The sequence below is a fragment of the Falco naumanni genome, chromosome 6 (assembly GCF_017639655.2).
Source record: "Falco naumanni isolate bFalNau1 chromosome 6, bFalNau1.pat, whole genome shotgun sequence".
Taxonomy (NCBI): domain Eukaryota; kingdom Metazoa; phylum Chordata; class Aves; order Falconiformes; family Falconidae; genus Falco; species Falco naumanni.
Window position 1 is genome coordinate 27,358,206 of NC_054059.1, and position 15,073 is coordinate 27,373,278.

General features: G+C 39.6%; 1 long non-coding RNA gene across 2 annotated transcripts in view; it reads right to left on the reverse strand.

The window, feature by feature from the left end:
• Positions 1 to 15,073, reverse strand: part of LOC121090720 — a 46,982-nt gene that overhangs the window by 14,387 nt on the left and 17,522 nt on the right. The window contains exon 3 of one of the 2 annotated variants that reach the window (XR_005828682.1): positions 6,202 to 6,300. The exons of the other annotated variant lie outside the window; for it this stretch is intronic. This is a non-coding gene — a long non-coding RNA (uncharacterized LOC121090720). The remainder of the gene's footprint in view (positions 1 to 6,201; positions 6,301 to 15,073) is intronic. 2 annotated transcript variants of the gene reach the window in all.

The window sequence follows — 15,073 nt, forward strand, 5'->3', positions numbered from 1 at the left end:
ATTTTTATATCCTTGAACAGTTTATAAATATTCTGGTGAGATATTCCTGGAAGGATTTGAAAGGGAACTATGTGGAAGATTTCAGTATTTGTCAAGATCCTTTAATATGAGCTCTTACAAGGTTTATTCATGCTTTCTACTTCAGTTTGGTTTTACACATTCAACGTGGGTGCTTTGCCTCCCTGCAGGACCTTTCCTTTGTGCGCTGACTATACAGAGTGCCTCTGGAGGCAGAGCTACAAGTGGGCAATGTAAATACTCTCATTCAACTGCACCACCTCCAAAGCGGTTTCTTCATTGCTAAACCACTGATTTCAGAAAGTGTTAAGTAGTTCTTATGATCATGTTAGATAAACAGTCCTAAACTCAATTATGGGATTACAAACATGTTCTGATGCCTGATTTGTACTGCTGTTTAACTTGAAAAGGTCTTGCGGTAAACATCCAAAAATGACTTCATTCCATTCCTTGAAACCGAAGATTTGACAGCAGTTAAGCACTGGGTAAGGTGTGATCTTCCCTTCTTTTCCCCATCATGCCAGTCAGTATTTTATTCTCATTTCTCCAGGCTTCTCCATCTGTATCCACCCATTGCCTCTTGCCTTGTATTTCAATTGCAAGCTCTTGGAGACAGATATATCCCTGTTCTCTCAGTGCAGTGAAGCATAATGGAGTCAAGAACTGTCAGTGTTAGGTGCCACAACAATACAAATAACAAACAGGGCAATATTTCTTCATCCACAGAACTGCACAGAGCAAGAGACTCAAATAGAGAAAAGTATTATGTAAAACAAGAATATTGTTTCTCTATTATGTTTTCATGCATTAAAAGCAAGCATGTCCTTTCAGTATCAAATCAAATAGTTTCTGGTTTAAATTAGAGGGGTGGGGGTGGGCAGGGGAAGTAAGTATGTCTCAATGAGGATACAAGATGTAGATTGTCTACAATGCGGACAGTAGAATCTCAGAGAAAATAATACTTTAATGGATCGGTGCTATTAAAAATGTGATAGAGACCATATCTCAGATAAGACCCGTCAAGAACCATACAATCTCCTGATGACCAACACGAACAATCCCCACAGCCTGGCTGAGCGTGTGACACTTAGTTAAGATGTGGGAATGCGTGAAATCTGGCAGCCCTGAAATCTCAAGTCTCACACACAGAAAACAAAAAGCATCATTGCTGTCTGTTCCAGGTTCATTCCAGTTGTAGCTTCCTAGCACCATTGTCCCTGCCAGACAGACCCCAAATGAACTGATACTTCTAAAATTAGAGTTGCATTTCATTAACTCTTTAGTCTGCAGCTTGTGAGGCTAAGAACATGGTCCTATGTTTTGTGTGAAATTCCCAACTGGATAAAGTGTGAAAAAAGAAATGTTAAAGAAGAAACTAAAATTGAACTTATTGACGGTTTCCATCATCCCTCTCCCTCCCCCAGTATGAAGTTGGAAGCAATGTAAATGCAGAACATCTGATTCTTGAAGTCTTCACTCCCAGAGGTGCTGGTTCTGGGTTAAGCACTCACTTTCTGGCGCACTCCAAGCTTGCTATCAACTGACATTATTGCACTGTTCCAGACCAAAATCCAACTCCACAGAAGAATTTTAAATGCTAGAAATGGGGGAATTGTAACAGAGGAGCCCTCTATCAGTTCTTTTAGATTGTGGCTGACAACTGAATTTACATAACTGCTGGTGAGCATCACTTAATGCTGACTACTGGATAGCCTTTCCAGCTGAACAAGTAATATGCATAGCTGTGTCCACATCAGGTAGGCTAAAGATTTCAACATAACCACAAAGTTGCAAATGAAGACCTGTCGCTATTAACCCTGAAATGCTGGTAGAGTGTGTGGGAGACCCAAGTGTTGATATGCTAAGTCAGCCAGTGCTGTCCCAGGGCCAGCAACAGGGCAGAAGGTTTTACGTGTTGTCATATTCTCACGTGTCAAATCATCCACTCCATGTTGTCCTTATGATGTGGTCAGAGCCTTATTATAGAACTCTTTGATGCAGTTCAGTGCAATCTGGATGAAAGAATAACTTGTAGTAGACAAATATAAAGCCTCTTAACTAGGGTTGTGATGTGTTCTGTGTGGGATATGTTTCATCAGCATATTCACAGCATGCGTCTCTAACAGATCCAAGTTTGATTCTCAAGGTGTGAAAGTGTCAAGCTATCATCAAGTCCAATTTTCCCATGCATCAAGTTTCTCATGCTTATCAGCAGAGGAGAACCATAAAGCTCCTCCGAATGGGTATCTCCAACTCTGACTGCAAAAACAAAAAGGATGAGAGTTGTAACTGCCTGTATGAGCCTTCTTCTCAGCCAGACAAGAGGTTTTTACTTCCTTCTTCATGCAAGAAGAACCTGGCAATGCAGCATCACTCCTGATTTCTTGTCAGTATCAAAAGGAAAGGGATACAGTCTTCTCATCTCTCTTGAAATGAAAGAAATCCTTATGACAGAGAAAAAAAGGTTGGAAGGAATTAGCTTGGAAATGCACGCTGTTAACAGTCTGTCATCCACATTATTAGTGTGTCGCGTGTGGTCTCCAATATCTGGAGCTGTGGGACTAACAGCAATATTGCAAAAATAATAATGTTTATCATATCTAACCCATGGAATGTTGTGAAGACAGTTTTTAAACTATCCTCGCGAGAGAAAAATGAGCTAATTAAGGCTTCAGCAGCAGACTTGGAGAAGGTGAGAAGTAGGGAGAGTCAGAATCTGAGAATGAAAGATAGCCAAGTCAAAATAACTCTTAAAACCAAATTTGGCTTATGAGCTGTCAAAACTGTGTTGCCATTGGCTAAGATAAAATATGAGTTATCAAAATACATTGCTCTCTATCGAAGGAAACTTAATTTAAAAGGCAGGAGAGAGGAAGGAAAAAAAAGGGCAGAAAGATTGCCATCTTGAAAGGGGAAGGGTGAACTCTGAAGGGAAGCCCGTCAGGATTCTGTACTACTTTTAAATCTAGGCCCCGCAAAGGTCCAGCATTCAGACCATGAGGTAAGCAATGGTCTCTTGAGACACAGCTTAAGGTGAGGGAGATTAAACAAATAAGAACAGGTCTTATTATGCACGTATACTACAACTGAACTGACATTTTCTTTACTTTTTGTTAATGTCTTCCTAACTTTTTACTGAAGAGCTTAACCCATTGCCTGGCTAGAATAAACTTATACTGCTTTCATTCTTAAGTGCGTTTGATTTAACAGGCCAGCCCACGTAAAACTGAAAAATAGGGTACATAATAATAAATGAATCACTGCAGGCGATACTCAGTTAAGCTGAGATGGCCACAGAATAGGTGAGTACAGCAGGAGGCAAGGGAGTGATGCTTTGTTGGTTAAAATGCCACTTCCCCTCTGACATTTGGAGCTCCAGGTTTTGGGAGCGACTATGCAGGGATCAGACTGCAGGGAGGCAATACGCCTGCTCCTATACAGCCCAGCTCCCTTTCCCGGCAGCACCACAGCATGACCCCAGTCAGTCCCCCACAACATTTGCTCTATACCATGGTCAGAAATCTGGAGAGACAGTTCGCTTCCCCCCACGGCCAGACAGACTCAGCCCCTAGTGAACCCCACACGTGCTCATGAGTCAGGGGCAGCCAGAACCCCAGTGGCATCAAGACAGAGCAAGCTGTAAGCTTAGAGGACAAGGAAGAAATTGCTGCAAGCTGGACAAAAAAGCTTTCCTGGACTGCATTAGCCAGTATCCTTTGTGAAACAATTGATTAATAACAGCTGCATCTGTACTGTAGAAAATAAAATCCTATTTTATCTATATGTATTTGTTTTAAAAGAGCAGAAGGCTATTCAAAGCCGAGTCAATAGTGGCATTACTGGAACTCATTTGGAATGGACAATGTTTGGCCTATTGTGTTAAATTCCTGAGGGTTTGCCTATTTTTGTATCAGATTACAGCTTTATTAGGTACAACTGTTTTTACATTGCATTTTTGTGATTAATGATGCTAAAAGGATTTTGGCATTTCAAATGTTGTACACAAACCTAATGGGCAAAATCTTCTGTAAACTTCTTCTAAGCTTTTGGCAAACTTTCCTCAGGAGCAAATATTAACTCCAGATAGTGTTTATTAGCTTTTATAAAATAATCACTGTAATAGTGGCATGTAATTGCTGGAGGTAAGAGAACATCCAGGCCAAGAATTAATCAAGTTTGAGCTCCTTAATAGAAACAGGTCAGGAGCAATTTATTTCTTGCCCAGTTTGTATTTAAAATAATATAATTTTCCTCTGATTTTGTGTCATATTCCAAGAGTGATTTCATATACAACATTCCCTGAATAAACTGTATTCTTAACTAGAGACAGGTCTGAACAGCAAAGTTCAGGACTCACTTTATACTCTGACAAAGTATGGAAGCGTTTGGACTTTAAGCTTTAATTTGCACATTACATGGGGTAGAACAAGCAAAACATTCAGATCTTAATCCAGCCCCACAGCCTTTTTAACCCACTGCCCAAAGTCTGAATGTTTCTGTAGATAGGTTTTTATTTGAGGGTGTCCTGTCAGCATCAGACAAATGGGAACCAAATACTGTTCTTCAAAGAGATCAGAGTCAGTAATGCCAGACTCATTAAGCTCTTTTAAATGGTACCTTTCATGTAATAGTCATAACAGCCTCTTGCAATTGCCCTCTAGAAAGTCAGTGGAGCCTTCCTATTGAACCTCTGTGTGCCAGGTAACTCCTTGAGCAGAAACAATGCAGAAACAGTCTTTTGACAAGAGACGTGAGGAATGGCTAAAGCGCCAATATAAACTTATCTGTATGTCATGAATACAGACATATCTAAAAAACCACCAGATTAAAAAAATCTGGAAGTGCCACCAAAAAGAGGACTTAACCCAAGTTAAGTCCAGTCTAAGCACCACTATATAGCCTCACAGCTTGGGATACTGAGTAAGGTAGATTTATCTCTTAGGGTTGATGTTACATCAGGCACCTTTGATTCCCACTCTGTGTACAGTGAAGCTGTTGGTCACACATTTTCTTTGAAGTTAAAGCCATAGTATAGGATGCACATCAGAGGAAGTGATCTTTCAGGCATATCAAACTGCATCAAGGCATCCAAGTACAGGAGGTGAGTTATACACATTAGCTCACCTGGTATCTCTGCAAAATCAAACATGCCCAGGACCTTTAGCACTGAGGACAGAAAACTTGGAATGGTCTGTGTCCATATTCAGCTCTTACCCTCCAAAGCAAGGTGGTTGCATCTAAAATGCTCTCTGGATAAAGTCAGCTCCCCATTCCTGTCTGGAAATTGTCTGGGAGAGTGGCAGTTAACTCCGGCAAATACCATGACTGTGACCAGCCTAAGAATTTGGCAGCATGGATAACTGAATTTTCTGGTACCTGGTTTTGTATTCTGAAGCTGTTTAATTTTCTAGGAAACAGAGACAAAGAGGCTTCATGTACACTAGGTTACAGAAGCTTTCTTTGGTCAGTCTGTTTTGGGGAACAAAGACATCCTTAGTCACAGGCCAGTCCTAGAATCTGACACTTTTTGGTTTGGGAGAGAGACTTGCCGTGGGACTTTTAAGGCAAGGGTCTGATCACCAACAGTTTGAAGTGGTCTGACTGGATAAGCAGGAATCAAAAGCACAATATCCACACTGCAGAAATCCATCCACTTTCTAGTGCTAGAATTCATATTTCTATTCAAAAAAGCTCACAGAAGCTAGTCCACTCTCCTTTTATAATCTGTTGAACATCAGCCATCAATCATATTTAATGTATATAAACACCTCTGCACAAAATCTTAGGGGATTCTAATTCAAATAAAACCATTAACTATAAGCTTTGAAACTCCTTTATTTTTAATCATAAAATTTGCCTTTAGATTTGTCCTGATCAAATCAAAGTTATTTCAATGTTATTGTTTTCCTAACCCTAACCTTCTAGCGTATACTGTGAAATCATAATACTGTACAGAGGAACACTGTAAATGGATAATGACTCACAGTTGTGATGCATTACATCATGGAAAGCAGCATTTCCCACTTCTCACTACTGGAGCTTCACTTAGAAAACCTGCCATTTCTGTGCCTCACGGGGCTCCCCAGCTCCACGGGTGTCAGAGCCTTCTATTTATCTAAATCACTTCTGCTATCAGCTGTGGAAAAGGTAGTATTAAAACTAAATATGTAAGCCTGTCCATACCTGGACCTCATCCAGCTCCATGCAGACCCATGCAGGTGTCTCTGAATGCTGATCTCCAGGGCTCCAAGGGAACACAGAGCAGAAAATCCCATGTTGACCCTGTCCAAAGCCAGCACAGGCTGCAGATTAGTTGATTTGCATGGGCTGTATATCTAACGATTGCCCTGCAAGATACACCTCACGGGATAAATTATAATGATAATTTTAATAATCTTTTAGATTGGATGGTCACTTTGGAGGACTAAACGTGGACACTTAACTGCTATTCAAAAGCATATTTGAGAACATACTGCTTACACAGAAAAGGGAAAAGAGTGGAATAAGTCCCAGGAGATATTTTTCAGTCTGATTCATGACAATATACACCTCTGTCTTTTTAACTTGATTCAATATCCTAATATAAAACACAGTACAGTGTCCACAGATTGATTCAGAGTCTGTTGTTTTGTATTTACAGCTCAGTTTCCCCCCAGCCAGAAGAACTGTGGAGTTACCAAACCAAGCTGACTCCTGTGCTGGAAATGAAAAAACAATGGATATGAGATGAACCTAGTTTTGGTTGAGTGTTCTGGTGCAACCAATTTTTTAAAGAGACCCTAGAACTAGAATGAGGAAAGACAGCAAAACTCCCGAAGCTGTTGAGTGGCATTTACAAAAGTCCACAATAACTCAATTGTTTTCAGCGTTCCACAGAAAAATCTTTAACAGGCCTGTGAAGAAACAAAAGGAGTTTTCTTACTCCTCTTCACAAATTGGCTAACCACAGTTACAGCTTAAGTAAAGAATTTACCTTCAGGTAAGGATCTCTGCAAGAGAAATGAAAAATGCAAGAGAGAAAAGGACCCTTCCCTCTGCAGCTGGCCATGTCGGGTACCAGGACCGCAGCAAATGGCAGCACGTGGCAGAGATCCCGAGTCCTCGCTTTGCCACATATATCATCATTCAAAGCAAAAAAATCATATTCATACCAAATTATGGTCCTAGCAAGAATGAATGCTGTAGATTTTTATTGCCATGCATTTTTATATTACGTATATAAAAATACAGTGCTCACTAAAGCTAAAATTTGTCTCTAGAAAATCCACGTAATCCTGTGTTTGACAGGATATAACAAATATCGTTCACAAATAAAAAATAGCTGAGACATGCATAGAAAGTGCAAAGGAGACAATGATAAAGTGAGGTATTAACTTGAACAGGCATTCATCGAAAATTACAGATTTCATCCATTTCTGGTCACTTATTGTAGGCTTGTGAGAAAAAATACCTTTCAGAATGAAAATGCATGTCTCAGAAGTAAACGTGGCTTTCTGGCTGGGACAGGCTGCACAGAAGGCATAGAGAAGTAACTCAGAAATACACATAGGATAATACAAAGTTTGTTTCACATCTACAGGCATGATCCATGGAGAATGAGAAGGCATCCGTTCAACCTGGGACCATCCCTGAGACCATTTTTGGGGGATCCTAGAAAAGAGGATATACCTGCTGGCATATGTACCTCTGCACCTTCACCACTGGCAGTAAATTATGGGAAGAAAAAAAAAAAAAATCTAATTTGATTTCCAGGACCTAAGGATTCTGATCTGGACCTGCAGAGGCACAGTAAGAGTCTTGAGTGTGATCTCCGTAGTATCACGCCGAGCAGGCTTGCACACCAAGGTACACGCACATCAAAGCCACACTTCTGGGATTGTGCCAGTTCATTTTTACCAGTCGGGCAGCACTTTCACGCGCTGCCTTTGCAGCGATGGTGTCAGATACATATGTTTCAGATGTACAGTGAAGCACGGGATGAAAGCCTGGCTATAATTTCATACCCACTCATCCAGAAGCATATTGATATGCCAGTGTGACGCTTACTCCAGCAAACAAATGCTGTTTACAAAATCTTTCTCTAAATGTGTATTATCTACATGGCACTGAAAGTTTTACTGATGTCTAAGAATCAAAGTCCTTGCCACAAAAGGTTCATAATCTGAATGAAAAACATAGGCTCAAGAGTGGTTACGTGATGTAAGAAGTAAGACAGTAAGCAAAAAAATTTAGCACGCAGCCTTTCAGGCTTGGCACTTTTTAGAGAATGATAAAAATCAAGATTTCCTGAAGAAAAAGAGGCACAAATCCTACCTATTAAAGCCACAATAGGAAAGCAGTTTGAAATCTTCCCTGTTTCTCAATTATGGTTTTTTGGGTCTATTTTCATCCACTTTTTGCAGAGCTTTCAGCCTGTGACTGAACTGAAACCAGCCAATCTCTCTTTCTGGTTCGTGTATATTAGCTCAGTGCTGTTAGGCTTGTTTCTCCAAAACAGCAGGGTGCTGGGATTTTTTAAAGGTTTCCACAGAAATTAAGAGGAGAGGGATATAATACCTTCAACTCAAATTTATTTCTTTTAATTCATTTTATATGCACTGGGGGCCTAAATAACTCAAGAGTAATTACTGAAAAGTAGCCTATTGTGTGACTTGCACCCCTTTGTGAGCAACTATTGCCTTAACTCCAGATGCAGAGTATTTTGTAACATGACTACGCTCCATATTCCCTTTGTGGGGCATAGAGACAAGCAGTGGATCCATTTTTCACTTGCATGCCAGAATAGCTAACCATATGTGTACAGTTACCCATGTATATAAAGGCCAGCAATCAATTACTACTACTAGAAGTTAGTGCAAATCAGAGGACAGACATAACACCTCACAACTGTCTCTCTAAAGAGCAGTGCCCCCTAAGCCTGCCTCTATAACAGATTAAAGTTACTGCTGATAAGACAATGTAGTCCTTAATATTTTGACTAGTAAGTGCCAACCTCTGGAAATGTGGTTTCGAGTAACAATAGCAATGACAAACAAGAAATTTTGAGCATTCATTCAAGTTGCTGGTCTCTGTCCAAATTGTTACCACTCATAGTGTGGCTTGAAAACTTTAATACGCACATTCGTTTGAACAGAGTTTGCTTTGTACAGGGCAAACAAGGCATCTCACACAAAAAAATTCTGTCAGCTGCACAATATACAGTCATATTGTTATTACAGGTCTCCAGGGCCTGTGTGAAATACAAATGAATGTGCAAGTGTTATCAGAATGAAAGGGCAGAAATGAGGAAAATCTGGAATAAACTAGCCACATTTCACTGAGCTAGATAACTACATCTTTCCTCTCCTCATTTTTCCTCTCCATTACAAGCATCTGGCAAAAAAATGAATAAGGTGTGTGGGGAGAGGAGTCATGTCTGAAACTTTTTTCTTTGCTTCAATAAGCTGGAAATCTTAGGATCACTAACAGCTGAGGTTTTTTCCTCCTCAGCCCAAAGAAAGGGGGCTGGGCTTTTTCCTCATTAGCATGAAGATTTTTATTTTTTTCATATAGAGACTGGCACTTCTTTCTCTTAGAAATTTCTTTGAACAGAAAGCATTTGCAATGAAATTAGATTTTAGACAAAAGCATTAAACTAGTACTATTCCTGGGTTGGTTTATGTTTAGATTTTCCATGCACGCATTAGGAAAATGTAATTCTGAATCTACATTGCATTGTGAAATGTAGATGGACACACAGCTGGCTGAACACACTACACTGTAACATAGTTTTCGAATTATATTTTCTTAATGAATACATTCAACTATACACAAAAGACATCAGTATTACACAACCTATCACTCAAAAAATAGCAAACCACATAAAGTATTGTCCATGAAACCTTATCATCTTCCTTTGGGAATATACATCATGAGGTGGTACAAGGTGGTATAACTGCACCACCTCCTATTTTTGCACAGCACCTTGACTCATTCTTCTCATTCTCTTTGACTTCTTCACTCACTATGTGATGGCACGAAGTCACGTGCTAAGTGTAGGATTATTTAATTTCCTTCTGGGCGTTATGTCCAGCCAGTCACCACAATAACTGAGTTATTCCCAAACATGAGTGACTATATCTGCCTGACACCTCTAGGGCATTAGATGTTGTTGTTGGTTTTATTTTGTTGTTGTTGTTAATCCACAAGTTAGGAATAAATGAGATATTAAAGATAAAATTTTCTATTTAGAAGAGTTTGCTAACTGAAGATCCTAGATTGAGACATTTAGAACCAGTTGTCTCAGAATAATTTATGTTTTAGAGATCTTTGTGCATTCAAACACAGCAACAATTAGTATTATTTGTGTCTGTTAGCAGTCGGCATTCTTGTAAACCTGTAACAGCATCATATATTAAGCTCTCTGTAAATTAGGAAGCCACAGTTAGTGGCCAAGAGTAAAACTGTAGCTTTAAATAATGTTTGCTTAGTCACAAAAGAACTCTGTGGGGAACTGTAGTCACAGAGTAAAATTGCATGACACTGCACCTCTTGAGCCAGAAAGGTGTTCGTCTTTCCTGCAGCTCCCCGGCTCTTTGGCCATGCACACCTGCAGGACAAGGTTCTTCAGAGAATGTTCTTTAACACCCTTCAAGAAAGTTCATACTCTGTCTGGTGCACTAAATAAAACACTGATTCTGAAGCAAAAATGAAAGAAAAAATTACATACTTGCTTAAATAAAGAGCAGAGGTGACGGTGTTTTTAAAATTAAAGATACAAATATTCTGTAATTAAACATGGTCTATCATACCTTTTCAATTTTGGGGAAAAAAATCCACTGGTATGGAGGCATGTTGCATCTGTAAGCATTTCTTTTATAATATTCTGAAATTGTAATATTTTTGAAGACTAGAACCAAAATTTCTATTGGAAAATTTTAAGCTTTGTAAGAGACAGACCACTGGTTTCTAGTTAGCTGTGTTACAGGCTGTCATAATTTACAAATAGAAAGAGATTGAATTAAAGTTAAGTAGAAAAAAAACTTAAAAATGGTATTTTCTTCCTTTTTCAACCTTCTATTCATTATGCTAAAATTCTTCCTCTCTCTCCCATGCTCCACAGATAAAATTACAACCAATACTACTGTCATACGGAACTGAACTGGTTACCAGTGTGGTCTTTGGCGAACCCACAGTACCAACTTCATTCATTTAGGCCAAAGAGGCAACCGAGCATTACCGTTAAAAAAATATTTTCTATTTAAATGCTATACACATTGTACAAGGGCATTGCAGAGCAAAGGAATATGTATTTTCAGCAAAACTGAGCTAGGATCAAACTTTTGGAGGAAAATGTCTCATTTCTCTCATATAATCACAGAATCATTTAGGTCAGAAAAAAACTTAAAGTTCATAGAGTTCAACCATAAACCTAACACTGCCAAGTCCACCACTAAACCATGCTCCTAAGCACCATCACTCTTGTTCTGTCCAGCCACTGAACCCTGGGTCATTCTTGCAGTCTTCTTGTACCTGTGGTTCCTGCAACAGCACTGAGGTTTTTTTCTGGGGAAAAGAAAGGTAGCTGGACATGCCTGCCATGTCCTATGTGCTGGATTTTATTTCCTTTTAGAGAAGGGACATATAGGTCTTGCTGATGTGTATAGTCCAGGTTCACTTGGAGCAAGTGCGTCTACATTACATCATTCTGTTTAAGAACGGCTATTGGTGTCTACTGTGATGCTGATGCTTCCCTTTTCTAAGCACAAATGTCTTAGGGCTTTATAGGTCATCTTCCTAGTGAATAAGAATTAAAAAGTCAGGGACAGTCTGGGAATATTCTAGTTTACATATTTACTTCCATACGTGCACAAACACTGAAAAAGTAAAGGCCGAATGGAATATAGGTACTGCATATCTCTTACTTCAGAATTCTTTGTCCAATACAAAAGCCTGGCTGGCAGCAAGCAACTGTGTCCGAAACCTTTAGGGCATCAGAGCGGCATAAAGCAAATGCCTCTCTCCTGTAAGTCCCTCCAATAGAGTACCATGTGTTATGCATTTCTTCTCGAGACTGAACATTTGCTCGAACACAGAGAAAGACCTTGGCAGACCATATATAATAGCACCACCTAGTGATTTCCTGCAAGAACCACGTACTCTTCCAGCCCCGGCATTTTAAAATTAAAATTATATGAGACAGAAGCATTTTAAAATACTGAGAAAGTGATGCTAATCTACATAATCTATTCTACACCTTAAATTATTTGCAAATTGTTTCAAAGAGAATTATTCTTAGAATAATGTGTTCTTTCAATGATTCATGAGCAAGCTCACAGGAGATGAAGACTTTTTTGAAACAGGATTGAAAGTACTAGAAAGAAGGTTTTTGCATGACTAAGAAATTCACCAATACTTAACCTTTTAAAGGGAAGATATTTTTTAATTGCTTACTTGAAAACATACCATCATTGTTTAAATTAAAATCCCTTGCAGCAAAAAGACTCTGATTTAATTGAAAAAACATACATGTATTAAGAGTAATTGGGCTTGCTTCTGATCAAAACGGTATTTTTAATGATGTGTATTCTTTGAATGTAAAAAACTGGTAGGATTGCACACAACACAAAGTCCCCATGTTGGCAAATACTGCCAGGAATAAATTCCCCCTCCAAAAAACCCCACACATTTTTTTAATATGTCACAACCCCAAGTACCGAAATATCTTAGCTATTCCTTCAGGATTTTATTGCTGTCTGTACAAGAAGCTTTTGCTCAATACATGACTAAATTTGAATGTGGCGTTATGGACATAAACACTTCAGATGGACCAAAACTTGAGCGTATATAGAACACATAGAATTTAAATTTCAAAAGAAAGGTTAGCATCAATGAACACAAAGATTAGATAGGCTCTAAGTCCTTAACCTTTCCTGCTGAAGCCAATGGAAAACTTTCATTAACCAAACCAAGTTAAAAAAATGCACGTGTGTGTGTGTGTGTGTGTATCCCTGCATGTGCATATGTATTTTTATTTCCATGTGTATGTATATGTGAGTGTAGATTGACCTTAGAGTAAAATGGGTCCTCTAAGAATGCTGTGATGATGACTGTACAATGGGGTCCTTTGCTTCTCCAAAGTTATGCAGTTGTCACAATGTGCTAAAAAAGCATAAAAATTAATTACATTATCCTTTTTAAAAAACAAATGCCTAAACCCTGCTTCTCCTTACCAGCAGTTCTAACCCTCATCAGAGATAAATCAATCTGCAGCAGTGGCAGGAAGCTATTTAAGGCCAGCGGATGGGGCCAGAGCCATGGCAAGTGCAGGACTGTAGCTGTCACATCCTCAGTACTGCATTCCCATGCTCAGGACTGAGTCACGCAGCCTATTTCTTGTGAGCAAGGCTGTCATCAGTTTGACTTTTTGTCTCTTTATTTCTGTTTGGCATCTTCCTGTACATAGATCTCAATTATTCCCCTGGCATTTGTCCATTTTTTTAAATGCTTGGGGTTTGTTTCTTTCAACTTAAAGTTTTGGATCTGAAGATTCACTGGAAATGTCTTGAGGTCGGTGGTAAGAGCCAGAACCTGAGCTGGATACACGGTGATCTAAAGTGCATACAATGGTGTTTCTTCCCTGGTTGGATAACCTCTCTTTAATAAGACCAAAGACGTAGTTACACTATGCATCAAGGCAGGACAAAGTTGCCTGAACTAATACTGCTCTAAGATGAAATGTCCTTCAGCGCAGCACAGCACCATGAAGGGATCCGTGCTTCATGTGAAGGAAGCAAAACAGAATCAGTACCACACTGACTGGCATACCTGCTAATCCCAGACCAATTTATCACTGACTTTGCTGTACCACATGCAATCGTGAAGCTACCCCAGACCTTGCCGTTTCATGTGAAATCTTCTCCACTCAGGTATCACCCAGCTGTTTTCTTTGAGAAAATTAAAACTACCATCACTATTGCAATTTCCATCTCTTTCTGTGACAACTACAGGAGCAGATTCAGCCTGGCTGCTGGCCAGCGGTGGCTGTATGATGCCAGTGTTGCTCTTAACTCTACAGCTGAGCACCGCAAGGACAGGATGCGGTCCCAGGGCGGCTACTGCTCATGCTGCAGTACCCGTAGGGGGCTATAAGAGATATGTGGGCAGCAAGAGCAATAAAAGATCTACAGGTAGTTCATTTTCCTCTGCAGCCATGGGACTCAGCACTTGGACACTGAAGACAATGTGTGAGCTGTACGGAAAGACATGTGGGCTCCTGCCATGTGTGGAACACAGGCTTTTTGATTGTTTTCCTTCAGGTAACTCACCTCCCCTTACTTCCTTTGGGAACATTAATATACCTTAATCTATGGTATAGACTGTACCAATTGCATTTTAGTACTCTAGACTATATGGAAATCTTAAATGTGGATCTGCATTTTCCTACTATTTATCTGTGGCATCTCTCTCACTCGCATTCTGTTGTCATACACGTTTTCTACGCTCTGTTTTCACAACTCATTTTCACCTTCCCACATGAAGGATATCTCTGGCAGAGGACATTTATATTGTAAGTAACCTAAACATTTCGTTTTGTGCTTACTATACTGAAACTGCAGTAGTCTTGGAGTGATGGGGAAATGCGTGCCCCTGTGTGGCCTTGAAAACACAATGTATTGTACACAGGACCTATGGTCCTTTAAACTCCCCACGTACACACTCCTGCCGTTCTCTCCATTCCTGTTTGCCCATAAAACTTAAACTTCTATTTTGTTCCTCAGAACAAACTTGAAATGCAAATGAAGGGCCAGAAGAGGGCTGAGGTCTGTCTGCACGTGATTCAATGTTGGCTTCAAGGAAAAGAACTGTCTTACTTTAAGATAGGAGAGAAGCAAAGAAGTATCTGAGTCTTGCCACCTGTTTTGATCAGGGAACCCACTTTAATACCACTGTGGCACCACTTTTCATGTTTCCCTTCAAATTAAAAAAAAAAAAAAAAAAAGCAAGTAGGGAAAGACTTAAAAGACTTGGGTTTGGCAGTAAGAAGGACTGCAACTTACAGTGCATGCTTAATAAA